Source organism: Microcebus murinus, chromosome 6 (assembly GCF_040939455.1).
Source record: "Microcebus murinus isolate Inina chromosome 6, M.murinus_Inina_mat1.0, whole genome shotgun sequence".
NCBI lineage: Eukaryota > Metazoa > Chordata > Mammalia > Primates > Cheirogaleidae > Microcebus > Microcebus murinus.
Window position 1 is genome coordinate 98,632,930 of NC_134109.1, and position 17,048 is coordinate 98,649,977.

General features: G+C 43.1%; 1 protein-coding gene across 2 annotated transcripts in view; it reads left to right on the forward strand.

The window, feature by feature from the left end:
- Positions 1–17,048, forward strand: part of TLN2 (talin 2) — a 406,920-nt gene that overhangs the window by 159,300 nt on the left and 230,572 nt on the right. For both annotated transcript variants that reach the window (XM_020286036.2, XM_076004441.1), the window contains exon 3: positions 8,825–8,902. The gene's annotated coding sequence lies outside the window, so the exon portion shown is untranslated. The remainder of the gene's footprint in view (positions 1–8,824; positions 8,903–17,048) is intronic.

Genomic DNA, 17,048 nt, shown 5'->3' on the forward strand with positions numbered 1-17,048 from the left:
TGGGGGAGGATGCACCTTCCCAGGGTCAGTCCTAGCAGCGTGGAGCCCTGTGCGTGCAGCACTTGTTCAACCTGAGTACTCCGATACATGCGCACAATCTCCATCTGCCCGGGACCACCCAGATCTTCCGTCGCTGCTTCCCAGGGCCAGGCCAGCTTGCGTCACTCCCCACCTCTCCCCAGGCTCTGCCCTGCAGTGGTTGGGGCCCCGTAGGGAGTTCCCTGGCCTTACTACCTGAGTGGCATCTGCCGTGCCTGCCTCTCTCTCTATTTAAAAAATACATATTTTTTTATTTTTAATGGACTTTTAAAAATAGCAGTTTTAGGTTCACAGCAAAACTGAGTGGCAAATACAGAGGGCTCCTGTGTAGTTGTTGTACCCAAACACAGCTTCCCCTCTTGTCAGCACCAGAGGGGTACGTGTGTTACAATTGATGGACCTGTATTGACATGGCATCATCACCTACAGTCCATAGTTGACATCAGGGTTCATTCTTGGCATTGCACATTTTATGGGTTTGGACAAATGTATAATGACATGCTTCCACTGTTATAGTATCATACAGAGTAGTTTCACCGGCCTAAAAAAATCTGTGCTACCTGTTCATCCCTCCCTCCCCCCATCCCCTGGCAACCTCTGATCTTTTTACTATATTCATAGTTTTGCCTTTTTTAGCATGTCATATTGTTGGAATCATACAGATTGAATCATACAGATTGGCTTCTTTCACTTAGCAGTGTGCTTTGATCTCCTCCATGTCTTCTCATTTCTTTCTAGCACTGAATAGTATTCTGTGGTACGCAGGTACCTTCTTGCTCTTTTTACTGCAGCCTCTCACCCTGCCTTCCCCAAAAGAGATGCTCAGATAGTGGATGAGTAACACCTACTGTGTGCATCAGGTTCCACTGTCGGTGTCCTGTGTGCTCTCCTAAAGGGACCCAGTAAGAATGAGAGGGACAGGATAACAGACAGATGCCCTTTAGGGCTTAGGAGTGGAGGAATAGCTTACAGAGGGGACTCACTATGGTCCGTTCTCCAATCGTTGTACCTCTGAAAGCCTTTGTTTGCTGTGGAAATGGGAAAGATGGTGTAAATATGAAATTATGTATTTCCCTAATTGACAACCAGCCAGACCAGAGAGAAGCTTATTCAAAGACACCAGGTTGGTGGCAGAAGAGTGGATAATGGTTCAGTCCCTGGGACTGAGGGAGGAAAAGGAGGGCGTTAGCTGAGACCTCAGAGTACCAAGGAAGACGATCATGGAATCAGGCAGTCCGTTCTCTTCCGTGCATGCATGCACGTGGGTTTCTTTGCATTATTAATCATACAAGATATATTTATAAATTTTCAGGCATTTATCGAGCACTTAATGTGTATAAGGAATTGCCTTCTGAGCTGATGATAGAAGTAAGGGGGAAGCCACAGTTCTTGCCCTCTAAGAGCTCACAGTGTAGTGGGGAAGACAGACACTTAAACAGATTATTTCAACACATTATTGTAAGTACAGGAATTAAGATGTGGTCAATGAAGTCTCCTTGGAGCAGATGGAACGTGATGGCCAGGCAGATGGATGGGGTGTGGGGAGGCCATGTTAGGCACGGAAGAGTGGGCATCAAAGGCCCCTTGGGGGAATGCAGCTCAGAGGGTGCAGGTATGAGGAGTGTTGGCTCAGTGGTGCTGGACCACAGACTTCCGGGGCAGGCTCGGCGGAGGTGAGGAAGTGGAAGGTGGGCATTACTGCTCCTCGTGGCCTGGGAACTTGGCCTTGATTTTATAGGGACTGAAGACCCAACCCAAATGACTGTCCTGGCTGGTGTACCCTGGTGGGGGAGGGGACCTGGCAAACAGGCGGGACTGGGCAGGTTGGGATGTAGCCCAAGCAGAAGTCAGGGGTTGCCAGATAGGAACATCCTGGCCATTAACTGCTTTGTATGAGGAATTGAGGGTGGGGAAGGGTTTAATTAATTTAATTATCAGTTTTGTTTTGTTTTCTGGAGACAGAGTTTTGCTCCGTCATCCTGGCTAGAGTGCAGTGGTGTGATCATAGCTCTCTGCAACCTCAAACTCCTGGGCTCAAGTGAGCCTCCTGCTTCAGCCTCCTGAGTAGCTGGGACTAAGGTACACAACACCACGCCTGGCTAAATTTTCTATTTTTTGTAGAGATGAGGTCTTGCCCTTACTCAGGCAGGCCTCTAACTCCTGAGCTTAAGCAATCCTCCCACCTCAGCCTCCTTAGAGTGCTAGGATTATAGGCGTGAGCCATCACGCCTGGCCTAATTTAATTTTCTGAATGACCAAGGAGGAATTAGACACTATTTCCCTGCTCTTTCCTTTCCTGCCTCCTTAAACAAAACAAAACAAAACAAAACAAAACAAAAAAACTGTTTCAAATTTTTCTAAAATGCACTGCCAGATTTTGTCACAGTGAACTGAGTTTAGCAAAAACATTTAAGTTTGTGTTTGTTCATTTGAAGGTGTTGCAACAACTTAGGGTTATTTTAAACATTACGTTCAGAACATTAAACGTAAACTAATTGTATAGGATGTTTTTTGATTCGTGTAGTGTATTTCATACCCAGTTGCTTTTTTCAGCAAATCAATAATAAAGGCTTACTTCTCTAGAGTTACTTCCTTCTAAAAGATGTATGTGTTTCTTTTTTCTTCCCCCAAGGAGACCCTCTGCATAGCACTGACTAATTGAAATTCCTAGTCATTTGAATGTTAGTTAATTAGATTTTTATTGAAAACAATTGGCTGTAGTGATGTACTCAATATAGTAGTTGGTGTAGAGACAAAAAGTTTCTTCTAACCCAGAAGTCAAGAGAAAAAATACCCTCCTCTCCCCGCTCCTTTTTATTGTTGTTGTTGCTGAGATTGTAAAGGATGGGATTTGTTGGGAGTAAACTGGGAAAAGCAAAATTTGGGGAAAAGAGAGAAATTATTTTAGAATGAACATTTCAAAGTCAGTTTAAAAAATAAAACTGTAGAATGCATGCTTTGGCCAGTTCATGAAATAATGAGTTCATGGTACATTTAAGAACAGCCTTAGTCATTCTTACATAGTCAGATATATACAGAACATCCTCGTACCCAGCACTGTTGAAGGGCTGGGCATGTAGCTTTATACCGAGTCCTTGTTCTCCCGAAGTTTACATTACATTACACATGTTACTAATTTTTATTATAAGTGTTTAAAAAGTTTTTAGAGGACAGTGAATTATGGAACAATAAGGAATTCACGGCATCTCTCATTTTATTTTTGTCATGAGAATCTTATAAAGATGGAGTGAAGTAAAGTGGTATACTTAGAACATTTCTCTTGCCCTCCTTAGTAAACACATATTTCACACGACTTTGGATTAATATTGTTTGCTCTGTTAACTGATGATTTATACACATTGTGTTTAGTCATTTAATTGTGAGTACAGTGGTGCAAAATGAGCCTTCAATCATTTGCATAAATATTATTACAACAGTATTCTCCAAGTTGTCCTGGGGGGAGGAGGGGGAAGGAGGCAGGGCCCAGGCCATGAAGGCAGTGGCGTCAGTGATGGGGAGCGGCTATAAATACAGATGAAGCTTTGCTTCTGCTGCTGCTCACCTCCTGCTGTGCCCACCTTCCTAAGTTTCACGGAAGACAATTTTTCCACGGATGGGGGCAGGGTGGAGCTCTGCATCCCGGTCCCCAGGCCCAGGGGTTAGGGACTGCAGGTATAGGGCAGGTGTCCCAAGATGTAGACCACAAAAAAATAAAGAAATCTGTGTAAAAACAAAGTTGGAGCCACTTACTCGTAATCAACTTGAACATGTTAAAGCATCCTTCATATTCTGCAATAGGGAAGCTCCTTAAATTTGTTTAAACCAGCATTTCCCACATTTATCTTGAGAACCTTTTTTGCCTATAATATCTCTTACCTCCTAGTTTGCTGGGACGCTGCATTTAGTGGAGTATAAAGGGATTTCTGGACCTTATACTAGGGCTCACTCTTCTCTCTGCCCTGCAAAGGACATGGTAGCATCTTATTTCTCATCTCCAAAGGTCTTGAGCATGGATGCTGCCTGATTGCTCTTTGTTGAGTCTCCCCGGGCCTGCTGACCTCTAGCAGGTCAACAAGGGGAAGCCAAGAGTAGAAAACTGGGCATCTCCCCTTGGCCTCAGTTACCTTCCCACCTAGCAGAGCTGGACTCTAATCACTGGGCTGCACTTTGAATAAAAATGTACTCAAGGTTTCAGCAAAAACAAATAACACCAATCCTTGGCAAGTGGTAGAAGTTAGGAGAATTTTGTTTTCAAAATTTCTTCTTTTTTCTCTGGCTCTTCTCATCCATGTAGCTCTACCGAAGAACCGTTTGGTTTATTTCTTTGCTGCTTGGATTTTGTAATTTTGAGTAGTTAGTAATATAGGTGTCAAACATTACTGATAACTTCAAGCCAAGAGTATGCGCTGCTCATCCTCAGCTCAGTCTAGGGGATGTTCTCTGCTTTGCTGGGCCGTATGTTATAAAAGTAGTTTTGTTAACCTGGGGCAGCAAAAACACTTGGGATGGTGCCCACGTGGGCCCATGCTCTGATTTTTGTGCTCACGCAGATGATGTTAGGGTAAAGCCTGAGTGTGGTGGTGTTATCCTGTTCCCTGCCTTATAATGAAATCTTATGACAGATGTATTGTCGGCCACGTGGGATCCGTAGCATATATTGAGGTTTCAGCCACGTGTGCTGTGCAGACTCCTCAGATCCCCTTCAGCTTGTACCCATAATCCTGTGCGGATTATGCCAAGCGCAATGTGGAAAACAAGAGTCCAGACTGGGTGCTGTGGCTCACGCCTGTAATCCTAGTACTCTGGGAGGCCGAGGCAGGAGGATTGCTCAAGGTCAGGCGTTCGAAACCAGCCTGAGCAAGAGTGAGACCCCGTCTCTACTATAAATAGAAAGAAATTTATTGGCCAACTAATACACATAGAAAAAATTAGCCGGGCATGGTGGCGCATGCCTGTAGTCCCAGCTACTCGGGAGGCTGAGGCAGGAGGATCACTTGAGCCCAGGAGTTTGAGGTTGCTGTGAGCTAGGCTGATGCCACAGCACTCACTCTAGCCTGGGCAACAAAGCGAGACTGTCTCAAAAAAAAAAAAAAAAAACAGAAAAAAGAAAAGAAAACAAGAGTCCATGAAACTCTTACAGGGAAAAACTGCCTGGTGTGGTCTCAGTCAGATCACTTAATATGTGTCTTATTTCTGTAATGCTGCTGAGATGGTATTATCAGGTGTACCATTTATTGAACACTTATTGGGTCCCAGGCACCATGTTAATAACTTTACCTATACTCTCTCATTTCATGCTCAAAACATCCAGAACAGCTCAGTATCACCACCTCTGCTCTGCTGATGAGCAGCCTTGGGCTCCGAGGTGTGTTTGAGCTTCTCTCAGCAAGCAGGGAGCAGCGTGGAGTGCAGGAGCTGTTGAGCCCTGCCCGCATGTCCTGCTGTCGGTGATGGGCATCTCGGGCAGTAGCGTTTGCTGACTGCCGTTCACCTGCTTCACCTTCTCGAAACACTCCAGAAAAGGTGCGCTGTGGGAGCTGCCGAGCCATTTATCATACGATGCTCTGAGAAGGCTGCTTTAGCTTAAGGCAAGGTTCCTTTAAATCACAGGCTCCTGCTACCCGCAGACTCAATCTCTGATTACTTGAATGGATCTTATCCATGCTAAAAACAAGCATTTTAAATAGGTATGTGCGCCTACATAGGGACACCGTGTGTCTCAGCACTCTCTAGGGATCTTGTTATGACCGAGCGAAGAGTAATGAGTTTCTACCACGGGCTGTTTCTGTCCCCACTCCCACAGAGCTCCAGCGGGCCGTGAGCACTGCTGATTGCATCACGTGCACTGTCTCCTCTGGTCCTCACAACAGCCCCTTTGATTGGCATTATCACAGAGGGGGAAACTGAGGCACAGAGAGGTTAAGGCACACCGAGGCCAAATGACTAGTAAATGATAAAACCAGCATCCAGCAACTTACCCTTAACTACTGTGCCTTTACCTTCCCTAAATGTGATGCTTTGTCTCATAAATGCTCATGTGTCTCAGTCTCCAGTGTAGACTTTGTTGGCACTGAAGAGGGTTCAGAACAGAGAGGCCAGCAGCTGATACTGAGGGGCTCATGGGTTTGTCTGCGTTGTGCTCTGGAGTCACAAATACTTAGTTAAGTCTCCCAGTTGCTCATCTCTGAAACTGGACAGTGGCTCTTGCCATTTGTCTACCTTCCAAGGAAATTTTCTGGGGCAGAGGGGGCCACCAGCAGATGAAGGGTTAATTAGATTTGTACTTTACATCCAACACACACCTATATGCACCTTGTGCATCTGTAAGGGTGTTTATGATTATCGTATTATGAGGATGCATGTATTACATGGGACTCCTGAACCTTTAAAAATAAGGCAATGAGAAGAATGAATTTGTTTGCTGGAGATAAAATGAACATAATGGACCCATAATGGGGATACAATTCTGTATTTTATAATCTCAATAGGAAAAAAAAATCTTTTCATATATAAATATAACACGATAAAACTAAATCCATGAAGAGGTTACAATGGAAATATTTTAACCACAGGGAATGGCCCGTCTGTACAATTACGTCTCCTTTGTTTTTATTCTTCTTCAAATAGTCTCTTCATCAGTTCCCTTGTTAGGAGTGAATCTACTTGTCTCTGGAGATAGTTTTTTGCCTTTTTTTTTTTTTTTAATACTAGCTTTGAGCATCTTGCTTCAGTGACTTTAGCTGCAGCGCATAAACATTAGTTGAAATTGTGTGTGATAAACCTTCATTCATGCAATTATAGGATTTATTACTCCATTTTCAAATAGCATGCGATGATTGAGAAGATAGGAAATAAAGAGCAGCACTGTATTAGGTGGGATTCCTTTGGTCATAAGTAACGAACTCTAGCTTAAATAAAAAAAGAGATTTATAGTGAGGATTCAGGAGTGTCTGAGGAACCCAAAGGCAGGGATGAAGTGGCCCTCAGGCACGACCGGAAGCTGGAGGGGAGGAAGGTAGCTTCCCACTAGTGCTCACCATGGGCACACAGGTGCACGGATGTTGGTAAAATAAGGGAGGGAAGTTGATAGAAAGTAGAAATTTATGTAGTATCACGTAACACTTGAGCAGGAGATTTAAAAAGTTAAATAACTCCACTATATTCTTTAGGAAAATAATTCATGTTCATTTTATGAAATTCAGTTAGTATAAGAAGTAAAAATCATCTAAAATTCTGACAGCCAGAATCATTAACTATTTTGATAAACATTCTTTTACACATCTCTTTGGATATCCGGGAGCATACACACACACACACACACACACACACACACACACACACACACACACACACACGGAAATTATAATGCATGTGGTCATTTACCTTTGTATTCACCCAGAAATATATCATCAAAACTATTATTTGGCCAGGTGCAGTGGCTCACACCTGTCATCCTAGCACTTTGGGAGGCTGAGATGGGAGGATCATTTGAGGCCAGGAGTTTGAGATCAGCCTGAGCAAGAGCAAGACCCCATCTCTACTAAAAATAGAAAAATTAGCCAGGTGTGGTGGTGGGACACACACCTGTTAGTCCCATCTCCTGAGGAGGCTGAGGCAGGAGAATTGCTTGAGTCCAGGAGTTTGAGGTTGCTGTGAGCTGTGAGGATGCCGCCTCACTTAGCCCAGGTGACAGAGTGAGAACTAGTCTCAAACAAAACAAAACAAAACAAAAAACAAGAACAACAATAAAAGAAATATAACATCACGTATAAATATTTTTCCTAGTTTCTTATTTTTAACAGAAGTGTTATTGTTTGGTTTCTGTTTTTAAAAATTTCTGTTTCATTTTTGTGATTCATGTAGTTTAGATTTTTAAACAATGTCTCAGTCCTTTATAATTACATCCTTTGGTGTTATTCTTAAAAAGGCTTTTCCTATCCCTATATTATAAAACGATTCTTGCACATATTCTTCTAGAACTCATTTCATTCTGAGTTTTATTCACAAGTAGGGAAGGAGAGATCTAGATTTTTTTCTTTTCCTCCCTAAGCAGCTAACCAACACCATTAACGAACTAGTCTCTCATCCCTACCCAGATTTGATTACATGAACTTGGGTCTGTTTCATATGAATCTGTGGTTCTACATTTGGATGTTTAGTCTCTTTTGTTAATACGTATGTGTGTTCCCACTCAGACTCCTGTTTTGTGAACTGTGGCTGGGTGATTTTGTTGATTTCCACAATTGATTATGGCGCTTCTCTGCATCAAATTGGGTTTCCATGGAGTAAGTTCCCAATGGCTGAGAGAACTGGGAGCCATATGGGAATAAGAAGAGACCACTTCACAGCTGTGTTAGAGGAACAAAGTGGAGGAAAAAAGCAAACAAGACAAGGGCGGCTCATGTAAACTAATTTAAAAAAGAATCAGCGTGCAGTGCCTGTGATTTCTGTTTTAGACATTTAGGGGAGGGGCCAGAGAGGGGATGTATGTATTTGTTTTTTGCTTAAATTCAGAGCCATTAAAGCATTCCTACCACAGGGAACAAAAGAATGTGTCTTGTCTCTTTGCCAACAGTAACATAATTTTGGTCTTCGAAATAAGTGTCTTGGGACCTCAATTCCCTGCTGGTAAAGAAAATTCCCAGCCCATGTGTTGTGGTGGAAATTTAGTTTCCTGAGTTACTTCCTTTCTTGCTTAGTATGAGGGAAATGACAAAATATATATGTTGATCCCCCCCTCCTCCCAAACATTACTTGATTCTGATGACTTTTATTATTGTTCTAGGTATTGCTGCTGGATTTTCTCACGTGCTTTAGAATATCTTCAGGGAAATTGACTCTGTACATAAACTGAAAATTTAAGGTGAGTCTTTTAAAAATGATACTTTATTCTTATCAGTCAGCTACCCTGTGCATTGGTATAGTTTTATAACAGTTTTAAAACATGTTATAACATCATCTCTTATGCCATCTCATTTGATCTTCACTGTGGTTCTGCGAGGCAGGTGCATATGTAGTACCCGGTTCTAATATTCCTATTGCCGTGCAAGTTCTTCCTCCACCTGGTGGTTCGGCGGGGTGACGGTAGGGGCTTAGAAGGGGGCATGAGTAGCTGCTGGCTTTTGACTTTCTTGGACCCTCTCATTCATTCACATCTGTTTGCTTCATACATCTTTTGGGGGAGGCGAGGGGTAAGTTCTGGGTAAGGAATTAAAGTAGAAACTCCCAGTAGTCTTTGAAACTGGTTGGTGATTGCTGGAACCCTCCAGCAATTGCTGGACAATTGCTTTAGCATGCGATAAGGTAAACTTTGGTAACGGATTGTTGACTTCCCCTTTTGGTTGTTGTGGATGGGACAGTATGATCCATGTGTGAAGTTCCCTGGGTAGAGACTCGGGGTTCTTCTGCAGATCTTGAACACACCTCCCTTGAAATATGACGAGGTTAAAAAAGTCAGTTTATGCTCTTACCCTCCAAAGCTGCATCATGGCACTCCTGCAGGTGTCAGTTCTGTTCCTGACCTGTTACACACCTGGGGACAGGTTAATCTCTTGTCTCCTTATTTGCATGTGTAAAATTTGGAGTTGGGCCTAGTATAGTCATTTTTGATTTTGTGGAATAAGGAAAAAAATGTAGGGCCAATTTTTAAAATATTTTTTGGCTGTACATAAAGTTGATGATTGTTAGAGCTGGATAGGTGAATGAGGGTTCACTGTATATTTTATACTGTTCTGTGTATTTTGCGTTTGACATTTTTAATAATAAAGGATTTATTTTCAAAGAATAACTACCATCTAAAATAGTTTCATTAGAGAAGAAATATTTTAATACTAAGAATAGGAATGTCATAAATCTGTCTTGATCATGTACATATTTAGCATTATGAAAATGCTCTTCCTTTCCTATCTCTTCTGCATTTCCCTGCATACCAGTGACTATTAGCCATAGACTAACCAGAATTGGTTCAAGAGCTAGTATCATTCCTCTGAAGCAGGAAAGAAATGCACTTTACTTACATGCCATTTATTTCCAGAAAATGTTGTGGATAGACAGCTAGCATGGTTGAACTAAAGAGGTCAGAGGTCAAACAGAAGGGAAGGGACTGTTCTATTGGGAACCCCAAGTAAAAATGGCCCATTTATGTGAGCATTATATTCAGCTGTGAGTCTCACTGTGGTCAAGGTAGAAATGAAAATTTGACAGTATTTTAAGCAGCCTGATAGAAGTGTACAGGATCCTCCCCTCCCACCATTGTGGGCAGCGTCTGGCCAGGTGGGGGGTGACAGGTAAGTACCTGGCTGGCTGTGGCGATGCTGGGAGCCAGGGGTGAGGCAAGCCAACGACAGGCTGGGGGGAGACTAGGGCAAACCCCAAGCATGAAGAGCTCGAGGCTGGGCAAAGGTCAAGGGTGCAGCCAGAAGTTCTGTGCTAAGGGCGGTGGGAACAGATGTGCTCAGCACAGGGAAGAGCTGTACTGCCTGGAGGATCACCTGGGGCACCCTGGGGTGGCTGTTGTCCTTTGAGGACCCACAGAGGGTGCTAGGTGGTCTGGTCTGGCTGAAGAGCCCGGGGCACAGCGGACAAGAAACACATCAAACTGATCCCTTCCCCAAGATTTCAGACCTGAAAGGAGGGTTCCAGGTGGATTTTTATGCTGCCACCTGTAGAGAATGGAAAACCGTGCTTTCTGTTTACTTCTTGCGCTGGGGGGATGTGTATGAGGAATAGGGCAGGTGGTGGAGGACAGCGGGAATGATGGACTGAATTGTTAATGCAGTAGAATAACATGAGGAAGGGGCAACAATACCATCTTTTCCAAGGAGCCTGCGCAACCCTGGCTGCTTCTGGAAGTCCTGAGAAGTTATGTGTGGATTGCATGGGTTAGAACATGTGGCTCAATTCAATCCTTTGGAGTTCCTCCCTCAGTGATTTCTGGCTTTCATTTGTTTTAGCATTCCTATATTCTGGGAAACCTAAATGAAATCTGACAGACTTGCTTGGTTGTTTTCTGTTCTGTCAACCCAACTCTTGATGTACTGCCCGAGTGTGCTTTGATTGGGTTGCCGCTTACCCGGAAATGTTTATTCTCTACCCTTTTTAAGAGAAAGCTGTGTCAAACAAGCACAACAGAAACATTTGTCTTAATGTATAGGAATATGAATGATTACCTGAAATTTCTGAAAGTATATAAAGTCATGAGTAAATGTTACCAGGAGCTTTTATTTTGACATAAACCAGAGGAAGGAGAATTGTTTTAAGGGATCTGGACAAATACAAGTCTGAATACAATATAATGAATGAACATTGTAACCAATCAATCATATTCCTGATCCTTTCAGAAGGTCAGGACATTCTGGGTGAGATCTTGTAGGGATGAGCAATTGCGAATTTGAGACAGCCATGCTTTGCAAGAATAAACGTGATGTTTTAAAGAGTTACATGGGTGCATGGGTATGTATGTGTGTGAGAAAATGGGAGAGACTGATAGAAGGGGTGGGGGTATGATAAATGATTTGTTTAGCATTTAACATAATGACTTGTGGTATATTTTGGATTTGACAGTCAATGCAGTATTCTGAACCTATCTCCGTGTTCCCTACAGGCCAGAAAGAAAAATATTTTGAAATCTATTTTCAATGAAAAACATTGTTTTTGGCTCTCTGGGAATTTTTAGTTCCCACTGCCATTTAGGGAGCATATTGAATCTGTGAAATTCAAAGCAGGATCTTTGTAGCTGTTTTGTCATTCGGTCCCAGTCACTTAAAGAGCTGTGATGTCAGTAAAGATAAGTCATTCCTGTGCTTCCTTTTCTTCATTAAAAATGAAATCTGTTATGCACTTTTGTCTCCCTGCCATCCTCCATTAGCTGATCTCTTTGGAGTATACTTCTTGATGACTGCAGGCGCCATCAATTGCCTCCCACCTGCCGTCTCCCTGAGCGACTGAGAGTCCTAATTAGCATTATCTTGTTGGTCAGGGTCCCTGGACCTGTGCTGGGGTCCTCACTCTTCTGTTGGTGCTTAGTAAATGTTGCAGAACAACAACAACAATTTCCAAGCTGTTTTTCATAATTAAACTTACTAATCCATGATACAATAGGATATGCTGTTTCCTTGAGTTTTTTTTTTTTTGCTAATTATGTTCATCAGTTAATTTCTTTCTAAGTTAAAAAGCCCTCCTGGAGAACTCAGGATTTGAGCCTTTTCTAAGAACTGATTGGATTTTGCGGATTCAATGACTCTAGAGTATGTTTGCGTGCATTTGAGTATTCTCCTATAGAAGCTGAACCTTTAAAACTAATCACTTTCTTTTTTTTTAGCTGTGAAATCCTATATTCTGAAGATCTAAAATGGTCATCAAAACCATTCTGTTCCATTTACAACAAATCAGAGTTGGACAGCTTTCCAAATCCAGAAAATAACTAGTGCACTTATAGTGTTTAAATGTGACTTTTACTAAGATTAAAATAAACACACTATATAAGGCCAGCTGCGATGGTCTAAACATACCACTCTGAAGCCTGATAAAAGTTGAGATGAATCCACTGCTATGATCTAAACAATGGTCTTATAGAGTATCTTTTATTTAAAAATTTTTAAGTCAAAATATTTTATGCAAATGGATAAAAATAGGAAATGTCTCTACAGAATCACAAAAGACCCCTTATAGTCAAAGCAACCTCGAGCAAAAAGAACAAAGCTGGAGGCATCACACTATCTGACTTCAAAATATACTACAGAGTTATAGTAATCAAATCAGTGTGGTACTGGCATAAAAATAGATACATAGACCAATGGAACAGAATAGAGCCCAGAAATAAATCCACACAATTGTGGTCAATTGATTTTTTGCAAAGATGCTAAGAACACAGAATGAGGAAAAGACAGTCTCTTTAATAAATGGTTTTAGGACAACTGGATGTCCCATGCAGGCGTATGGAACCAGACTCTTATCTTACCCCATATACAAACATCAAGATAGATTAAACACTTAAATGTACGACCTAAAACTCTAAAAATACTAAAAGAAAACACAGGAGAAAAGTTCCATGACATTGTCTAGGCAGTGGTTTTGGGGATATGAACCCCAAAACACAGGCAACAAAAGCAAAAATAGACAACTAAGATTCTATCAAACTAAAAAGCTGCTGCACAGCCCAGGAAACAATCAAAAGAGTTGAAGAGAAAAGCTACAGAATGGGAGAAAATATTTGCAGACCTTATATCTGAAAAGGGGCCTAATAAGCAAAATATATAAGGAACTCAAACTCGCTAGTAAGAAAACAACCTGATTAAAAACTGAGAGCCAAGGACCTGAATAGACATGTCTCAAAAGAAGATATGCATATGACCAACAGGTATATGAAAAAATACCCCAAATCACTAATTATCAGAGAAGTGAAAATTAAAACCACAATGAGATAGCACTTCACACCTGTTAGAATGGGTGCCATCAAGAGACAAAAGATAGCAAGTGTTGGAAGGGATGTGGAGAGAAGGGAATCCCTGCACACTGCTGGAGGGAAGGTAAATTAGTACAGCTATTGTGGACAACAGTGTGGAGGGTTCCTCAAAAAATTAAAACTGGAACTACCATATGAGCCAGCAATCCCAATACTGGGTATATATCCAAAGGAAATGAAAATCAGTATGTCAAAGAGATATCTGTACTCCTGTGTTCATTGTAGCATTATTTGCAATAGTGCAATAATGATGTGGAATTAACCTAGATATCCATGGATGAATGATTTTAAAAAAATGTGACACATACACACTGTGGAATACTATTCAGCCTTAAAGAAGGAAATCTTGTCATTTGCAACAACATGGATGAACCTGCAGAATGTTATTCAGTGACATAAGCCAGGCACGGAAAGACAAATAGCATATGATCTCGCTTCTATGTGGAATCTAAAAAAAGTCGAACTCCTAAAAGTGGAGAGTAGAATGGTGGTTACCAGGGGCGGGCGGGATGTTGGTCACACACGATCTCAGTTAGATAGGGGGAACAAATTCACAAGATCTATTGACAACATGGTGACTATAATGGATAATAATATATTCCTAAAAATTACCAAGAATAGATGTAAGTGTTCTCACTTCAAAAAAATAAGTATGCGATGTAATGCATGCTAACCAGCTCAATTTAGCCATGCCACGGTACATATGTATTTTAAAATAACATCTTGTACGTGATATATACGATTTTTGTCAATTAAAATTTTTAAGTCAAAGTGTTACATTCAAATGGCTAAAAATAGGGAACATTATAGAAAAGCCGATAATGAAAGGCAACACTTCCTTCACTTGGTCCCGCTTCTCAGAGCTACCCCCGCTTTCCCTGTAGATCGTTCTCCCGTCTTTTGCGGTGATTGCCACGTGCACGAATGTTACGCCTGCGGCCCCATCTTCCGCTTTGTCAGTTGTGAAGGCTGTTTCTCGGGGTCTCCTCGTGGTCTCTGGTCACACTGGGAGCTCGCTCTGACAGCCCCCCATTCCCTGCCTCTGACCCACGCTCTCAGGCCGCCACTGCTGTCCTGGTCACCCTCAGACGACACACGCCGCCTGCTTCCTGCTCTGTCTCCTAGACACGCCTTTCTTGTCTACCACCAACAGGCTTCCAGTCCAGCCTCTCACTTTCAGGCAGCTGTGCCTTTAATTTTACACTCCCCGAGTTGGTCATACCTGTATTCTGTTCTTGAATCTCAGGAAAGGCTTTCACGACTCACCTGTGGATTCTGAATGCTAAAACCCAACAAGCAGCATTCGCGCTGTTACGGTGATGCAGGTGCCGTTCATTCCCGTCGGAGCCTAGTCCCAGGTGGGGGTCTGCTTTGTCCTCTGTGAGCCTGGTGTCCTCACACTCTTGCCCCTCGCTGGAGTATGTTTAAATGGATTCTCCTGCTTCCACCGCACCAGCTGCCTTGAAGCCAGTCTTAAGTCTTTCTAGGCTCTCAGTCACCCCGTTTCCTCTCGTAGGAGCCCCCTTTGTTTCTGGAGGTCTCACCCCCGCAGCCCCCCAATCCTTCGTCAGGACGGTTTGATCTTCAGGCTTGCTGTGTGCCTCTACGCAAGCGCTGGTGGCCAAGGAAAGCTCTGGACCACGACTGGAAAAAAAGCTCAGGCTTTGGCGTCTTGGAAGGGGCAATAGCCTGATCTTTAAAATTTCCCATTATTTATTGAGGACCCGATGTGTCAGACACTTAGATACTTGCGGCCTGATGTCTTTCTCATCTCTCCCTCCCTCCCTCCCTCCCTCTCTCTCTCTCTCTCTCTCTCTCTCTCTCTCTCTCTCTCTCTCTCTCTCTCTCTCTCTCTTTTTTGAGACAGTCTCGCTTTGTTGCCCAGGCTAGAGTGAGTGCCGTGGTGTCAGCCTAGCTCACAGCAACCTTAGACTCCTGGGCTCAAGTAATCCTCCTGCCTCAGCCTCTCGAGTAGCTGGGACTACGGGCATGCACCACCATGCCCGGCTAATTTCTTCTATATATATTAGTTGGCCAATTAATTTCTTTCTATTTTTAATAGAGACAGGGTCTTGCTCATACTCAGGCTGGTTTCGAACTCCTGACCTCGAGCAATCCACCCGCCTCGACCTCCCAAGAGTGCTAGGATTACAGACGTGAGCCCCCGCGCCCAGCCTGTGTCTCTCGTTTTTTTTTTTTTAAGAGACAGGGTCTTGCTCTGTTGCCCAGGCTAGAGTGCAGTGACATCATCATAGCTTACTGCAGCCTCGAACTCCTGGGCTCAAGCAATCCCTCTTCCTCAGCCTCCTAAGTAGCTGGGATTAGAGGTGCGAGCCGCTGCGCCCGGTGAAGCCTGCTGTCTCGTGAAATCATCATCTCAGCCCCATACAACAGGTGTTACCAACATTTCACACACAAAGAAGTTAGACTCTGGGTGGATGACTTCTGACCCCTCCAGTGGGGTCAGAAGTCATCCAGCCGTGTTTCATAGGTTGGAAGAGACTTCTCTGTCTCTGGCGTGTCTTGCATACTTTCCCTCAACAGACCTTTACTCCGGAAAACCACTTCTGCTTTGACAAAGAGTGAGCTCTGCTTGCTTCTTGGCCTCGTGCTTGTGGTGGGTGTGCTGTGTTGTGTGGCCAGGGGCTCATTATAAAGGATTCTCCTGCACTTGGACTTGGGAATACCCTTCTGTTCTCAGTGTTCCTTGGGGAATTTGAAGTGGAAAGTGGATCCTCTTACCCAGCCCTGCTGGTAAGTGGGAAAAGGTGCTTTATGAGTGGTGGTGGTTGTATTGGGCGTTTTTTTGTAGTCTGAAGTGTATGTGTGTTGCTGTCAAGTAGTGTATCTTTGTGGTTATTTTGGAAGAAAGGTTATAAAAAGATAATCAAGTTTTCCTTCTACCACTTCCAGTTTGTCTCATGAATGCAGTGGTCTGAATGTAGATCTTTTTATATAGTTGTAGTTGGAGAATGACCTACTATGATACTATGATGGTGACCGGGTGGATGGCAGGTGCCTTGTGTGGGGAGCAGGGTCCCTCACACAGTGATGGTGTCCTCCCCCCGGTTCACTCCAGGCTGCTTGCCCTCCTCACTGCGCACGTCCCAGGTGAGGCTGTGACAGTGGACCCAGGAGTCTGCACAAATGTTACCAATGACTTGCTCTCTGTGTTCTACTTAAATAGCATGTTGATTAGCGAGTGGCTGTGGATGGAGTTCTTCCATGTGACCTCTCTGGTGGCAGCATTAACATACGCTGTCCCAGTGCAAACATCTTAACGTGTCATGTTTATGCTCCCAAATGAGTATTGAATAAAAGGAAAATCTTTAAAGCTGGGTCTCATTTACTTGTGGAGGTGGTATTTGGCCTTAGTGACGTCAGGTCTTAAGGATAGACAGGAGTCGATATTCACCTTGCTGCAGGGATGACCAAGGGTGACGCCCCACGTTTACATTTGACGGTGACATGCAGTCCAAGGTTACCCTGTTATCAACTTACAGTGACCAAATTCTGACTTGAAGTTTCTTATTTTTATCTTGATTGA